Source organism: Rhinopithecus roxellana, chromosome 4 (assembly GCF_007565055.1).
Source record: "Rhinopithecus roxellana isolate Shanxi Qingling chromosome 4, ASM756505v1, whole genome shotgun sequence".
NCBI classification, from domain to species: Eukaryota; Metazoa; Chordata; class Mammalia; order Primates; family Cercopithecidae; genus Rhinopithecus; species Rhinopithecus roxellana.
In genome coordinates, this window is record NC_044552.1 from 132,147,701 (window position 1) to 132,165,769 (window position 18,069).

General features: G+C 37.8%; 1 long non-coding RNA gene across 1 annotated transcript in view; it reads left to right on the forward strand.

Moving 5' to 3' along the window:
* The window catches only part of LOC115896785, a 99,189-nt gene that overhangs the window by 24,748 nt on the left and 56,372 nt on the right, over nt 1-18,069 (forward strand). Inside the window, exon 3 of the long non-coding RNA XR_004056652.1 lies at nt 6,777-6,827. This is a non-coding gene — a long non-coding RNA (uncharacterized LOC115896785). The remainder of the gene's footprint in view (nt 1-6,776; nt 6,828-18,069) is intronic.

Below are 18,069 nucleotides of genomic sequence, written 5' to 3' on the forward strand. Positions count from 1 at the left end.
TATGATTCATCTTAACCATTCTTTCATGACCCCTCCCATCAAAAACATTCAGTGACTTCCAGTGACATTCCTAGCATTTTTGACACCTTGACTGGACCATTTTTATAACACACCCCACTTTGTGATGAAATTATTTTCATGTAGTAATTAGTAATCAATATAATTTTTAAATCTTCTGTTTTAAAACAACAAATGAAAAGAAGTGATTTTGATTCTAAAGACTGTGCAAGTTTGGGGTATTTTATATATGAATTAAAATTTGCACCTATCAAATAAAAAATGTTACACTTGCATTTTGCATTTAAACGAAAATAGGAAACTCCAAGTGATCCCACAGTAACTCAAGTTCTGTTTCTCTGACTCAGAATCGCAGCTATGTCTGTCCAAGGCAATTGCCAACGTTTCCCCATTTATCCTAAATGATTGAGTGGGGTACGCTTGGGGAACAATTGTTTAACTGGGAATTTGCTGAATTAACTTCTATGTTGAACACAATGTTTAATAAAGGACAAATAATAAAAATGTGCTAATTCAAACCATGAAATGTATTATTAAAACTCGATGCTAATGGCAGCAATTGTTTAAAACTAAGACCAGAAATGATTTTTTTTTTTTTTTTTTTTTGAGGAGGAGTTATTTTATCACTTCATTGTTTAGAAATGTCGACAGGAAGTGATGATTAGAATCAGAATGACTGGGTTTTATTAGAGCTTTAAAATTTTTTATAGACAGGGTAACCCCTCATTGTCCATACCTAGAACTCCCTTATACTTGGTCAGCCACTGGTGACTCCTCAGTGTTTACATAATTGAGTGCAAAGTGGTGATCTTTCGCATAGTTCTCCAATATATGGCCTCAACTTCCTTCCAGCCTACTCCTCCACAATTCACCTATTGTGAAAATACCCCATCATCTAGAATTGTGAAAATATTTTGTACCCAGAGCCCTCCTCTTAAAAAAATACTTCTGTGTGTGTTCAGATTTCTCCCTCTGACAATGTAAGTATAAAGAGCACAGGCTTTAGAGCCAGGATTTTCTAGGACTGGATTTTCCCTCTGCAGTTTATAGATTGTGTGACCTTGGACAAGTTATCCAACCCATCTGGGCCTTATCCTCCTCATCTGCAAAAATGTTGATTACGTAGCCCATTTACAGATACCACTGGATGAGATGAGAACACATAAAATATATGTAAAATTGTCTTATCACTCCATATCTTTCATTATTCTCCCTTAATAAGTTTTGCATATCTAACAGTTACAGGACTTTGATCAAAACAGACCTGCATAGAGTTTGAACAACTGAATTGAATTGATTGGGCTTCATTCATGGTATACAAGCTACCAAAGTCACATGGTCTAAGCCCAAGCTCCAGTTCTTTCTACAGTTGCCTCAGCTGTGAGTCTTGAGCATTGTCATAAGAAGAGAATCTAGGATATTTCTCATTTGGCTTCAGTTCCTCTTCTTCAGCTGTCCAGACCTTTTTCATTTAGAACAAACACTGTGACAAAATGAGGAGGCTGCAGAAGCACAAGTGGGAATGGCAGCTGACTGCATGGGGAGGAGGTGTCCATTTCACCTTCAGGACCATCTTAGCATTTTGAGCAGCTCATAGGTCAGGAATGCTGTTGTCATCAGGGTTAGAGCTATGTCCTGAATAAATACCAAGTTAGGAGGAAGATGACTCAGAGCTGCCTAAACCTCATACTCCTCTGATATTTTAAGCAACAGAGAGTGGCAAGCAGCTGTTAGATATCTTCGCTTCTTTGTTCAGGCAAAGCTTAGCCTGTTCCATTTGGAAAGAAAATGGTCATAATTTCCAGCCCATTTTAAACTCTTCCTTCTTAGAATTGTTACTGCACACATAACCTGGGTCACACAACTTAGTTTTCTGCAATCTCAATTCTTTTTCTAATTATTTCCTCTTCCCCAAATGAATATTAAGTTTGTTGTGTAAAGAGAATATACCTTACATTCCTCTTACATTCTTTCCAAACTCAAAGATTAGCCTTTGACCCAGAGTAGGTAGTGCATACAAACACTAATTTCATTTGTATAGGACTTTAATATGAAAAAATACCTGTATGTCCATTCTTTTGTTTAAACTTCACTACAACCTCATAAAATTATTATCTTTATTTTATAAACCAGGAAACTAAGGTTTAGAGAGATTAAGTATACTGCCAAGGATAAGGATCATACAGCTAGTAATTAGCAAATCCTGCATTTGTGTGTGTGCGTGTGTGTGTGTATTCACTCCATAAATCGTATCTTAAATACTCATGCATTAATGACAGATTAATTGAAAACCTTTAAAAAATATATTTAATTTTTTTTCTACTTATTAAAGTCTTGTTCCCTAACTTGTTTTTCTGGCTCTGAAAGCAGCTAGAAAACCATTTTGTAATTTGCAAAGATGTAGATCTAGAACCTAATTATTTCATTTGTACACAGAAAAGAAAATCTGTACAAATGTAAGAAGAAATGGCACAGGAAAATCCTCAAGTAATAAGAAACCATAAATTCATTTGTATTTTAGGTAATATGTTTATGGCAGATATTCAGAGAATTAACATTATTTTGGGGCACCATTATTAATCTGAAAGATTAGGAAGGGCGTGGAAGAGTCTGTGCGGTTAAGGAGAGCAAAAATTGTGTAAATAATATCAATTGGTAGACTCATTTGATTTAGTCAACAGGTTTTATGAAGCACCTGCCTTTTCTGTCATGGCTGAGGAGTGGTTTTCAACACTTGTTGACATTCGGGTAGGTCAGATACTCCGTGAGTTCAATCAAGATAACCCTGTTTACCCACTAAGATGACTCAGAGAGCTGCTAGAGACCTAGTTTTTCATTTTAGTCTCGTGCTGCAAATGGTCAGCAACTCTGAGATTGATCGAAGACACTTGCCTCGATTATTATGCTATGATTCATAGATTCTTACTATAGAACATAATTGAGTATTTGGGTTTCCTCTTTCAGTTAGGGAGAGTAAACAAATTTCTTGTTTATATCGACAAATCACAATTTGAGCAAGTTAAATATTAAAACCTATTGAAACAGAAAAAGAAGTTGAGTTTAGGTGTGGATCATGTCAAGAACAACTATTTAGTCTTTTTTGAGAGATGATGTGCAAACATTTCATGCTGCTTGCCTAATTAATGTCCTCAGTAATTTACTACACCTTTTACTTCATTCATGAAAATTTCAAAGGATTAACTATGAATGGATATTTGAGGAAGTTAACTTACTGGATCACCAAAGTAGGGAAAGAGTGGCCCAAGGAAGGGTGGGGAGTAGAAAAGTGCTCAGGAGATAGTTGTTGAAGCTGCAGAGAAATCTCTATTTCTATCTCCTTGTTTAAACCCTTCATCCCACTCAATGTGCATTAACCTGAAATATTAATACATCACTGTGCTTCTCCCTTAAAAATAATGCATAGGCATTTAGATTGATGATTACTACTGCATTCAAGGTTCTGTAAATAATGATAACATAACTGTCTAGCACATTATATAAGATCACCTAAATTATAAGTAGAAGATGTATCACGTCATGGTCAAGTCTAATATATATAATTTATGGGCTTTATTCTCACTGTTGCAAGTGTCTGTTGAAGAGGGCAGGAATAATGACCCTTATCCAGAAAAATAGATGAAGCCTGTGTCTTTTTCTAAATCTAGAGTTTAAGAAACTGTGCAATCCAAAGGAAAATCCCTTTCAAGGGGAAAAATTAAATCATTTAAGATCACCCCTCCCACTAGGTTCTATTAACCACATTTTGTGAACTTGGTATGTGTCTGACACGATGATGAGTATAATGGCAGTGGTGGTAGGAGGCGTAAAAAAGTGTTGGACATGTGCCTCATTTTCACTGTTAGCCCTATTTCTTTGAAGAAAGGATGGCAGTCAGTCTTTTTCTTCTGTTTTGGGAACATCCCAAAGAATTATTAAAAATTGTTTTAACTTTCATTTTGTCCTCAGGCTTTGATTTTTTTTTGTTCTCTGAACCTAATTTTACACTTTTTCATAGCTATAAGTATTCATCTTTTAAATATTTCTTTCTCTTCCAAAACAGCTTTCTCATATCTTATCTTGCCTGTCTTCTTTCTTTTAGATTTTTGCTGAGTTTCTTAACATAACTACTTTGAGCTCCATCGTGGTAATTTTTCCATCTGTTATGACTTTGTAAGCCTGTCTACAAACCTTGCATCATCGTCACCTATTGGTGCATAGAACTGAATTATTCTTCTTCCCAGTTCAGAGCTTATTGTACATCCACAAGACTTTTCTTTTGTTTAGCCATATACCTTAATCCATTTCTACATCTGTTCTCCTTTTTTCATAGGCAAACATTAATCATTTCATGCATTAATTTGAAGTTCATGAAACAGACATTATATAGGTCGAAACAGTCAAATATCAACAAATTCATATGATTCAAATTAACATGTCTTCCTATTTCCCATTTCTTATTAATTATAATATTCAAAAATTGAAAAATATACAATATTTGCATATTTCCTTTTCTGACTAAGTTAGTGGTGCCACCTATATCAAATAGCTAGTTCCTACAAACATGGCGCTGTTCCTGGGTTCTGTATGCTCTTCCAGTAGCATCGGCTGCTGCCTAGTTATCACGAGGTGCAATGATTTTCCTTTCCCTGCCAATATCGTTTTAGATATATATGGGTCTTTGCAGTTGTTGAAATAAATTTAGCTGATATTTGGCAATTAATGTTCTAATTTCAGAATACTTTCTCTCCTATTCTCCATCCCTTTGTCTGTTTGGTCTTTGTCTTTTCCATTTTTTAACAGTATATTTAAGATCTTCCATTGCGTTTTTAATGTTAACCATTGTAAGTTTAATATCCAAGGTCTTTATCATGTTTTCTGATTGTTCCTTTGTCGCAGCATCTTATTCTTGATTCATGGATGTAATATTTTCTTTCATCTTTCCAAAAATATTAATCATAGTTTCATCTCTTTTCCTCCAACTAACTTCTTATATTTTCCATTTCCAGTACCTGGTCATAGTTTAGAGTGGAGGTTTGAAAAGTGAATTAGAAGCTCTGTGCTCATGGTTGGGACTTGCCAACTGTGGACTTCCCTATGGCCTATGCTGGCAAGGCTGCTCAGAGCCTGTAATGCCATTGTCTTCAGGGCTTCCCTCTCTGGTTTATCAGTATTTCCAGATAATGATCTTCTGATCTCCAACCTAGATAGCATGAGGCTAGCTATTAGCATTCTGGTAACTGAGGGATCTCAAAGTTCAGTATGTAAACTTGCACTTAATCCCCCTATCCTGAGTATGCCATTTCTTTTTTCCACTAGGCTTGATGTCCCCCAGGTCAGAGAGTCTCTGTTTTCCTATGTCTGGAGAATAAGCTTCCAGTTCTACTGTTGTGTGGAGTAGAAGTCACACAGACTAGAGGAGGATATCTGAAGATAGATTTCATAAACAGTTTTAACCAGTCCTCTTTGGTTTTGTTTGGTTTCACCTTATCCCCACTTTCAGAGCCATATGGTGCTAAAACTATCTGGACCTTGGGAAGATTTTGCCAAAGCATTAGAATAGTTTCCCAGATTTCTGCTGCCAGTTTAGGATTCACTTTCTTAGTTCATGAAGTCATTTAATATTCATTCTTTTTTTTCATCTTCTGAAGTTTTATTGCTAGTCTCCCGTTCTCTGTTCTCTTTGTCCTTATAAGTTTATGCTTTGAAATATCCTTTTACCATTGTTTTATGGGGTTTCTGTGGGGGGTAAATTCAAAGGCACACATCTAATCCCCCATTTTTAACTGGAAATCCCTCTATTATCTTGTATTATTTGGTTCTTGTTTCTTTAGTTTACTTGGTTACTGTTTTATTGTTGCTTTGAGTAATCAATCACTTAACTTATTTACGTAAATCTCAGTTTCTGATAAATGTCTCTAAAATAAAAAATTTCATTAGTACTAATTTACTTCCAAAATTTGACCTTTAAGCTTTCATTGTTATTAAACTGTTTCATTGTTATTAAACATTGTTATTAAATATTTCACAGTTTTTCTTATGTCTTTCTCTTTAACCAAAAAAACCCCTCATTTTTAAATAATATGTTTTATTGTTTCCAGCAACATGGATCATGGAATTTCTAAATCTTAGTTTTGATTTCTGATCTTATTGTGTTGTGATCAGAGCTATAAGTCTATATTATACTGATTTTAGGGGGAGTATTGAAGCTTTTTTGTGGCTAATTGCACGATAGATTTTGTTTTTTTTAATTCCATGTGCTTGAATAAAAAAGTGTCCTGTATGTTTGTTGTGAAAAAAGATTCCTAGGCCGAGTGCAGTGGCCCACGCCTGTAATCCCAGCACTTTGGGAGGCAGAGGTGGACGGATCACTTGATGTCAGGAGTTCAAAACCAGCCTGGCCAACACAGCAAAACCCTGTCTCTACTAAAAATACAACAATTAGCTAGGCGTGGTGGCACATGCCTCTAATCCTAGCTACTTGGGAGGCTGAGGCAGGAGAATCACTTGAACCCAGGAGGCAGAGGTTGCAGCGAGCCAAGATTGCGCCACTGCACTCCAGCCTGGGTGACAGGGTGAAACTGTGTCTCCAGAAAAAAAAAAAAAGAGAGATTCCTAGGTAGTATAAATTAAGCTTATTCATTCTCAATTTTTTTTATTTAGTTTTTATTTTTGGTATTATTTGCAACTACTTGCTCCTTCTTCGTGGTTCCTCTTTCCTCTCTAAACTCTCTGTTTTTCTTTCTTGTTGTCATCTGTAGGATTTGCAGAAAGAACCAACAACTCCTACAGATGATCACAGTTCTCATTTTGTAAGTTTATCTGATCCTTATTTCATTTTATTAATATAACAATGCAATTTTGGCTGCTTATACTTTTCCATCTGGCTGCTTGCTATAGAGCTAGAGGGACTTCAAAGAGACTCACATGAAATATTTTTGTTTATATAAGTAGAAACACTGAAGCCTAGAGAAGTTAATTCACTTCTGAAACTCTCAACTAGTTATTCTAATTAGTTGATCACATTAGTTAATCTAGTCTATTAACACTTTTCTTAACCTGAAGTTGAAGTTAAAAGTATCTTGACAGACCTAATGGTAAAATATAAGATTTGTGAATGTACCGCTTAAGCAATGGATGTTTTACAAATGGAAGGAATTATTTTTGTAGCTCAGTACAATCTTTGCAATAGCACAATTCTTCTGAATTCCTGATGCATGTATTCACTATTATTATTACGAACGTGTATCAGACACAGTGCTAGAGTTTCTTATTTCAGAAATGATTCCAGTTTAGTAGAGAAGGCATCTACATAAACGAGAGATCTAAGATTGTTAGATAAGCGCTGCAAGATAAGAAAGCTATGAGTCAGAGGTTTTCTGGTGAGGAGAGTGTTCACTCTTCCACTCTTCCAGGAGGTCAGGGGAGGCTTTGCAGAGGACAGGTCACACCCTCCAAAACCTCTCAGGCAAGAGTGCATCCTTTACTTTTGTCCTCTGTTCTCTGGTGAACACACACAGGAAACTGTAAGTCCTTTGGTATTTCGTAGAATATTGTGTGTGCTGTTGCAGAAGATTTTGTAGAGTTAAGTGATTTTTGGACAGCCTTATGGATCATGTATCTTGTAAAAAATGGAAAACCAGTAGAAGATCTTAGGCAGGAAAACGGGTATGTGTCTGTAGTATTGATGCCTTAAGTATATTGAAACATCATTGGTGTATTCCTGCACAGACCCGATACATTTGTTAGGACATTTACAGGAAACCTTTCATTACTATTGGGCTTAGGGTTCCAACTTCTTTTTTATTCATGATCATGCCTCACCCTTGTATAATCATGTCCCTAGTGAAACTATAATAAAAGTAAGATGCCAAGAACCCAGGTACAGAAGAGAAAAAGGTTGTCAAGATCCTGAAAGAAATTAGGGAAAATCACTTGTGTTCTCCAGGCTTGTTAACTGCTCATCTTCCAAACACTTTTTTTGTCGGCTGGGTGCGGTGGCTCATGCCTGTAATCCCAGCACTTTGGGAGGCCAAGGAGATCACAAGGTCAGGAGATCGAGACCATCCTGGCTAACATGGTGAAACTCCGTCTTTACTAAAAATACAAAAAGTTAGCTGGGCATGGTGGCGGGTGCCTGTAGTCCCAGCTACTTGGGAGGCTGAGGCAGGAGAATGGTGTGAACCCGGGAGGCAGAGCTTGTAGCGAGCAGAGATCACACCACTGCACTCCAACCTGGGCAACAGAGCAAGACTCCATTTCAAAAAAAAAAAATTTTTTTTTGTCTATCTTTTCTTCTCTTCCCTCTCTCCTTCCTTCCTTTCTCTTTTTCCCTCCCCTCCCTCCTTCCTTCTCCCTCTCCTTCCCTTTCTTCTACCTTCTTTTCCTATTTTTCTTCTTCCTTCAACACAGAGCATAAATTCTATATTTTTGTTTCTTTCTGGTTAGTCTTTTTAGATGATGATGGTATTATAGCAGTTCATACTCTATACCCATGGAGAAGAGTTTACTGGTAAACCATGAACTAGCCAGGGCTCATTTAAACCTGAGACAGAGTCAAAGCTCTAAGCTTCTTGCCTTGGAGTTTATGGTATTTTAGTAGTTTATACACTGTTTATTCAATGGGAATTAAAGTCCATTTTTAAAGAATAAAATAAACTAACATAAACTCCAGCCCCAAAACTGCCTTTCATAAGCAGTAAAACAAAAACTTTCCACAGGCACAAAAATGTTGAAAAACAATGATTTTTCATGTTGGCTCAGAATTGCTTGCATTTGCGTTACTATAATTATGTATCATCCAGAATGGTAACCCTGGTTTATTTTGTCATTACTCCATGTGCCTCTGTAGTTTTATACAAGTGGTAGTGGTGAGTTGGTTATCGTTCTAAGTTTTATTATATTTTATATTGTGTGTTTTGTTTTGTTTTGTTTTATATTATTCCAAGTTTGTATTGTGGTTCTTTCTTTCTAATTTTATTGTGTCTACTTTATTTGATTTAATCACACTGCATTATAACATCAAATGAGTAGAAAATTTTATTCTTCCCCCAAATAATTACAATTTTATACAGTTTAAAGTTGTGAATAATCATATTTAAATCATAGTTTCAATTTGGTTACTTTAATACGTTTAAGGCTATTCTTCTATTTTCTCTTTAAAACTCAGAAAGTACAGCAGTATGGCTTTGTGTGTGTGCGTGTGTGTGTGTGTGTTCATGGGGGGAGTCTCTTAGATATTAATTTAGACGTTAAGTAATTCATCCAACCTGTGAGTATGCAGAACCAGGACTAGAACTCAGATCTTTCGAGTCCTATCTCTTTCTATCTTTCCTCTGCTATTCAGCCCTTCACATAATTAATACATTAGTCCCATCCTTATCCTGTGAGATACTTCCCAGGACCCTAAGTGTATACCTGAGTATTTGGAGAGTATACACTCTGTTTTTGCTTTTCTCTTTCTTTCTTTCTTTCTTTCTTTCTTTCTTTCTTTCTTTCTTTCTTTCTTTCTTTCTTTCTTTCTTTCTTTCTTTCTTTCTTCTTTCTTCCTTCCTTCCTTCCTTCCTTCCTTCCTTCCTTCCTTCCTTCCTTCTCTTTCTTTTCTTTCTTTCTTTTCTTTCTTTCTTTCTTTCTTTCTTTCTTTTCTTTCTTTTCTTTCTTTTCTTTCTTTTCTTTCTTTCTTCTTTTCTTTCTTTCTTTCTTTCTTTCTTTCTTTCTTTCTTTCTTTCTTTCTTTCTTTCTTTCTTTCTCTCTCTCTCTCTCTCTCTCTCTCTCTCTCTCTCTCTTTCTTTCTCCCCCCCACCTTTTTTTTTGAGACAGGGCTTTGCTCTGTTGCCCAGGCTACAGTACAGTGGCATGATGTGAGCTCACTGCAATCTCTGCCTTTTAGGTTCAAGCAATTCTCCTGACTCAGCCTCCCGAGCAGCTGGAATTACAGGCACACACCACCACACCTGGCTAATATTTTTGTATTTTTTGTAGAGATGGGGGTTTCACCATGTTGGCCAGGCTGGTCTTGAACTCCTTACCTCAGGTGACCCACCCCCACTTGGTCTCCCAGAGTGTTGGGATTACAGGCATGAGCCATGGTGCCAGGCATGCTTTTTCTTATACATATATACTTATGATGATAATTTACAAATTAGGCACAGTAAGAGATTAGCAACAATGAGTAATAATAAAATAGAACAGTTGTAACAGTATATTCTAATGAAAGTTGTGTGAATGTGGTATCTCTCTCTCTCTCAAAATATCTTTTTGTACTTTAGGTAACTGAAAACCACGAAAAGCAAAATGCACATAAAGGTTGAGGGGATTACTGTATACCCAGTCAATTGCCTTGGTGTGTGAAAGTTCAGTAAAATAATTTTAGGTTGTCAAATCTAGTCCACAATGAACATTGGAAAGGCACAGATCAGGGCAGGGGAGTAGCATTAACCATTCTATAGTTACAAGGTAGGTATTTGTGCCTGCTGGGGCATCAAGGTATAAATCACAAAATTTATAATAACATAACTTATCAACAAATATTTTCAAATTATAACATGCTTTATTGGGTCAGAATACATTTTGGATAATTTATAGGGTTGGTTTGTCCAACCTGCTTCTCTCATAAATCAACTATAAGAATGAAGCTCACTTTCTTTAGATCACACAACAATGGAGACAGAAGTGTCTGAGAATGTTCATTTCTTTCACTCGCTTGAACTATGATAGTACAAAACTTTTCCAAGTAGATGGATAATTACCCTGTATTTAAGATGCCGTAATTTTGTAAAATGACCTTTTAATTTGATCCCAGTAGACGGATATTTAATTAACCTCATACAAAGATCAGTAAGATATAATTTTTGAATTTTTATAGTTTAAAAGCTGAAGAAATGATATGATCAATACTTTTGATTATTATAGGCATATTATGATACTGGTCATAAAGTACATGTAAAAAAACATGTTCTGGGAAATCAAAGTGATAAACGTATCTGTAGCTTAGGCACATCAGAAAAGGCTTCCTGGTAGAAGGCATTAAGATGACATTGAGCAGGGCACTGTGGCTTATGCCTGTAGTCCCAGCATCTTGGGAGGCTGAGGTGTGAGGATTTCTTGAAGCCAGGAGTTCAAGGTTGCAGTGAGCTATGATCATGTCACTGCACTTCAGCCTGGGTGACAGAGCAAGATCTTGTCTCTCAAAAAAAAAAAAAATATATATATATATATATATATAGTGAACATTAAAAGATGTGCAGGAGTTCAAGAAGGACCGGTTGAGGGAGGGAAGAACTGTCAGTGAGGTGCATGAAAGAAGCAGAGGTCTGGAGTCACTGGAGTGTGCGACGTGATCAGAAGGGAGCTCAGGTCCCCGCTAGGGAAGCCCTGCGAGGTAAACCTGGACACATAGCAGAGGCAGAGTGGAGACAACCTGAACGCCAAAGTGAGGAATTTACAAATTACTCAATAGGGCAATTCTGGGTAATCAATGCCTGTTTTTGAGGCAAAGAGCAACCAGATGGGGCCAATACTTTGGAAGAAAGATCTCTTGGGTGGGTTGAGTAACAGGGATTGAAAGGGGAGGGTAAGTGGAAGCAGGAAAGACAGAGAAAGAAGATCTGAGGCAGGTGGTAATGGAAAAGGGTTTGTAGGGAAGTGGATGATGGTGAAGAATTTCCTGGACTTGGCCACTGATTTGACAAAAGGGAAAAAGGAGACAAAGTTAAAAAAAGAAGAAACCTCCCCCTGGTGTTTCTGTCTGGGTGACTGGTAGCATGGTGGCTCCATGAGAAGAACAAAGAAGTCTGAGAAGCAGCTTTCGGGGTGGAGGTGAGGGTTATGGATGGTAAAGAAAAGATCACTTTACATCTAAACTAAATGCTTCATATATCAGCTTAAACCACTGGACAAATAAAGGATTTAACACCTGACCCTTTATTTTTCATGGGGCCTGTGTGATTTTTTTTTTTTTTTGTGCTGTCTTTTCCTTACAGTCTATATTAAAATAATTAGGCTTATCTTGCAGTTGAAGCAATATTATAATTTCCTGAGTTGGAAAATAATGACAATAACGATAATAACATGAGCAACAATCACAACAACCACTGTCACAACAAACCCACCAAGAACAGTGATTGTGCAGCCTTCTGTTGTTCACAATTGCACGAAACTATACTCATTATATTGCTTTCCACTCTTTGACTCCATGCCAAACTTCAGCCTGCTTAGGGTCAGAGCTTGCTGGGAGTGTGCCGCCTGCTATATTGTGTGTGCTGTACTGGGATCAAAGCATTCTTTCTCGTTCCTCATCTACCTCTTCTCCCTACTGCTTGTCTGCCTTCTCCTGCAGGGGGTCAGACTGGCCACATTTGCACGTCTCAGTGCATAGCCCTTTTATACAAAGTTTTCTTTGTTAATCAGGAGAAGTGAATGCAAATCCTCTCTCTGTACAATGAACTGCTTTGAGAAGAAGGTGTGACAGTGATATAATGACCTGGTGAATTTTCAGACAAGGAGAATCAAAATATCTTGGTTTATTTTCTAAAGATTAGTGTTTGAGAGATGTGTGTGTGTGTGTGTGTGTGTGTGTGTGTGTGTGTATGTCCACATTCTTCCTCTGGAAGACAATGTCATTATGCAATAGAGTTCTTGAATTCGCTCCTTCTCCATGTTTATATCTGATTTATCCTTTATATTTGGGTGTCAGAGCAAGATTTTGTTGTTGCTGAAACTGCAGGATATGCAATCTGTGTGTCTCTGACTGGTTAATGAGCTTTAATACCTAACCTTAGTGGGTCACTCTCAGACTCTCTAGACTGGTAGGGCCTAGAGGGGTACACATGGCTACCTCTCCCTTATTAGCCATGAAGCCAGAGTACACTGAAATATAAGCACTACCTTCCATCATGTTTCTAAGATACTAAAAAAAGCACAGTGGCTGTTCGTTCTGTCTTTCAGTTTTACTTGTCATTACTTCTTGCACCAGTCAAACAAACAGTTGGTAATCATTTAACGGAAGTTCAGGTAAGTTACAAGGTGGTCTTTTGAATAGCCCAGCAGTCTTTGGCTATGGATTATACTTGAAGATCTTGGATGACACACTAGGTAGTTATTACATGTTAAAAAACAGACACAAAATGAAGAGGTCTGTGTTGTGTTTTACTTAATTTCTTCTTTTGTTAGCATAGTAGAATCAAAAAGATGGTCGCTTCATTTGACCTCCTCTCCATGGGAATAGTAACTATAATGAGTTTAATTAACTATGTGGCATTGATGTAATTAGTTATCCTGGTGATTATACTTCTTTAATAAAAGCGCTTCATTTGAGATGCATTGGTGTTCTGCAGTGGCCGAGCCCTACACCTATATTTCATAACTGTCTAGACAGTGGAACTGTGTGAATATTTTACCAACAGCCCTTGAGAGAGGTTAGCTTGCATGGCTTAAGGTAATTGGGAACTAATGATTTTGCCCCTGGTTTCAGACTCTTGCAGCAGAAAGCAGAGACGCTGTGGGGGAGGGGTGGCCGTTCATTTTGTGTACACTGAAAGGGAGGGGGAAGGGCTGTGTTTTGGAAACCATATGCTCTTAGGAACTATTTCTCTTTAAGCTAGCAATCAGAGAGACAGTATCACCAGAGGGAATTGGGGATGTTTAATCTATGGGTGGATTGCATAAATACATTTCAATAAATGTACACAGTGTATAGGGACATATGCTCATATTAACAGGAATCCTGACTGTACACATGTCTGTTAAGAAACATGCAGTACATTTCGGTATTAAAAGTAGATCACTGCTTAGATTTGGTCAGCAGGTGACTAGCAATGTCCCTTTCACACGGCTCAGTAGACAATGAAGTCAGGCTGTATGGAAAAAAATAGGGCAAATATAAAAGAAGAAACATAATGCAAAAATTACCATATGAAAATGTCAATAATAATGTCACAAGAAATCCCAAAGAAGAGAACAAAAGCAAAAAGATTATCTAGCTGTGCCCAGCCCCATCCACAGCAAACATGGTGTCTGAACCCCCTTAGTTTCCTCACTATTCAAACTTGGGTAATGGAAGGGGAGGGGGGAAGGATGGGGATGGGAACAGAATGGTGTGGACAGAAAGGGGGTTTAGAAACTAGCTGAAGTAGATGCTGCTGAGAAATAATAGGCTCTGCAGATGATCTCTTTCGCAGGTAGAAGTGCTATTTCTTTTCCAGTCTGCTTTCTTTGACTCTCCTTCTTTTTTCAAAGCTATGCTTTCCCTGTCACCTCTTCCAGCAGCTCTTTATCCTGCAGAACTGTGTACCCTCCCATCCACATCTCTCCCGCTTTCCGCTTTCTCCCCGTCTAGAGACACACACTGAAATCACTGCAGGCATTTGACTGCTTCATACAGCATGGCAAGGAACACTGTGGGTCATTCTAACAGCCAAACCCATAAACAAGCACCACTGAAAAACCAAACAAATGGAGAAGAAGTGCCTCAGTGGAGGTACCTGCCAACAAGACTTGTTCTTTTGCCACGAGGGATGCTCCGGCAAAAGCCTCCATCCCTCATTAAATCAATAAAATCAAGTGTCCTTTATTTTAATCCTCTGCACTGTAATCCAGTAGCAAGGAGAGGGGCCCAGGCTTTTCATCTCATTGTTTCAAAACAGATCGTTTGGTAGGAATTGACAAAAGGTTCATTCCTTTACCTTTGTGGAAATGTCAGTAAAAAGGCAGGTGCTGGGCATTCGGACTCTTTTGCTTAGTAGAAGGAAAAAAGGAGTGTGTGGGGGGTGGGGGTGGCATTGGGGGTGGGAGGAGGGATCTGTGACAGGCTAACTACATGTACCAAAGCTTTCTAAGACATTTTGTTTAGCTTGATATTGTGCAGCAGTGAGAAGAGAGGTGGAATCTATTGTGTGCCAGCTGCATGAATCACCGGATTGAAGTCTAACAGCCTCAGATCCTCTTTTATACAGTAGAGGGGAGATTAAAGCAGGGAGCTCATATGTCACAAAATAGAGGTACAATGCAGTTCTGGCTTGCTTAGTGCACTTAGCCGGCGTTGGATCCAAATTTAGCCAAAGGGAAAGAACGTGCGCTGCTATCAGCCAGGGAGGTGACAAATGTTGAGCTGTAATATCCAAAATTCCTTTTCTGTTTCCAAAATGTCATCTTTCCTTTGTCAGCTTCATTATGATTGAATCTATGTATAGTCACAGACCAACTGGAAACAAACAAAAACACCCAAACCCTAGATAAATTATTCCACACCTGCATCTTCCTAAGCTGTGTAATTGATACAGAGCATAGGGAAGTTTTGTATCTGGGACTGTAAACCACATTTATCTAATATATATTTGTCGAGTGCTATGGTAAGTGCATTCTAGAAGCTGAAAGGGATATACAAGGAATCTAATATATATTCTTCTACTCTCCAAAATCTGGCAGACTTCTTAAAGAGATGAGATAGACAGACAGACAGATAGACATAACTATATACACACCCTTTTGGGAAAAAGACTGTGGGGCATTTTGTTAAATGTGGGAAGATGAAAAGTGCTGTAGAAATCAGAAGAAGTGAACTTTTAGTTGAAACTTAAAAAAAAAAATAGAATAGAGAGTGTTTGCAGTACTCAGTACTTTTTGGAATCTTACATGCCCTGCATCATGGAGCATCGTGTATTTATATTTGTATCATTTCAATTTAATAGGTAAAGAAACTGAAGCCCAGAGAGGTAAGTAACTTTCCCAGAGTCATGCAGTTAATAAGAGACAGAGCAGGAATTTAAACTTACAACCTATTACTGATTTTTTTGTTTTGTTTTGTTTTTATTTTTGTTTGTTTGTTTGTTTTTTGAGAGAGAGGGTTTCACTCTGTCATCCAAGCTGGAGTGCAGTGGCACGATATTGGCTTATGGTGGCCTCAACCTCCTGGGCTCAGGTGATACTCCTGCCTTAGCCCCCCAAAGTAGCTGGAACTAGAGGTATGCACCACCACTTTAGGCTAATTTTCGTATTTTTTTGTAGGGGTGGGGTCTCCACATATTGCCCAGGTTGATCTTGAATTCCTGAGCTCAAGCAATCTGCCCCTGTCAACCTCCCAAAGTGCTGGGATTACAGGCGTGAACCACCAAGCACAGCCCCCAACTATAATACGACTTAAACTACATCTGCAACTCTCTTGGCAAAAGGCTGTAGACATGAGTCTACAATTTGTCTCTGAGGCCCAGTCCAATGTCTTTCTGACAGTTCCCACTGGCTTTCTTGCCTTCATGTGGGCCTTCACCATTGATTCCTAAGATCTACCAAATTTTTACTGTGTTTTCTGCACCTATCACACCTCTACTATCTGCTTTTCTTTTTGCTTCATGGAGAAAACTTCAAGGAAGATGGAGAGCCATGTAGCCCTGGCCATCTACACCATCAAGGACTCCAATTACACCTGGGTGGTCACATCTGCTTGCTGACTGTGCTAGTCATCTCTTTCTGAGACTTCCAGGAGCCATTGCAGGCATTCTCTGTTTTCAAGCCCTCAATGCAACTGGTAAATGATCTCATATCTTAATAAGAACATCTGACATGTGATACCTCATCTTCACCTTAATAACAGCTTTCAGCTCCCATCTTGGCACTCCCTCAGTACCCTGCCCAGAGAGGTAAGTAACTTGCCCAGAGTCACACAGTTAATAAGAGGCAGGGCAATACTTTCGACTTTGCCAGAAGAGCTGCCCCTCTCCAGCTTTTTCACACTAATTGGTGGGATCACTGACGATTGACTTTGGAGTTTGTGTCATTTTTTGCCCTCAAGATTTCCCCCACTCTATTTCTGAAGCTCTAGGTCTGTATACCACTGCTACAATCCTTATTCAAAATCTGAACTCAGAGAAGACCTGATAAACACAGGATTGTAAAAATCTTTAAAAAGACTCAGTATTTTTCTCAGTATAAGAGCTTTTAGTATTTGTTTAATAGGAGAACAAATCCACCTGCCAAAGGACACATTTATGATTGTGGGGCATCAGACACCACTATAAATAACTAAGATATTTGGGGGCAATGGTACTCAAAGCACATGATCTCACAGAGTAGGTCACCTCCTCTGTCAACATATACATGGACAGCCTGCCCCGATGATCACCACAGGGATAAATCTTCAACCTGAAGAGCTTTTTCCATTCCTTTTAGCTCAAGAAAGACGTCTTCTCATTTTTATCTGGCACTTTCTCTGGCTTTTAGAAAAACCTCTAGTTCTCCACTCTACACGAATACCTCCCTTTGCCTTCACTTCAACGATGCACAGGTTCACAAAACTTGATAATCCTTCATCTGATTCTGGTGCAAATTCTAACAATTCTGTTTATTTCCTCTCTTTTACTGTCCACACTTTGAAGTGCATATTTTAAATACCCTATTTCTCCATCTCTCAATGCCTGCCCATTCCTTAAAAGTTTGTCTAACTTCAAATCAGCAAAACTTGGGAAAATCTACTAAGTCCTTATTCTTCTCTATGTCTTAAAAATTTAACTCTTTTAACAATCCTGTCTTCTAGAATAATTAGTCTTGATCCTACCAAACCCTCACCCCACTTTAAAACTAATTCTTAGAATGCTGCCGTATCATGTTGAAATAAATGCATTGGTGATATAATTGTCCTACTCACACAGTTTTAATAACTCGGCATAATACTTTATATACAAATGGATTAAAGTAATTTGTGATAAAATAATATGCATCAATGCATAGAATCATCATTAATATGATACAAATGCAGATTGATACAACTGTGATTCAAATACCATGAACAGCACTATTATAAGAAATGTCAATTTTTGGACTTTTAAACAAGTTTGGTAAAGATTCAAACCAAGCAAACTAAAGAACTACATAATAGTTGCATTTCTGGAAAATTTGGCATATTTAATAACATGTAAAAATATTTGGATGTTTATGAATAAGTTAGGTCCTAGACTAAAGTCATTTTAAACAGATCTTTTTACATGTATGAATGTCCGTGAGTCATTCAAAAGTTTGTTTTGCTGCAAAACAATTCTTCTACATGTGGGACTGTCTGATATACTG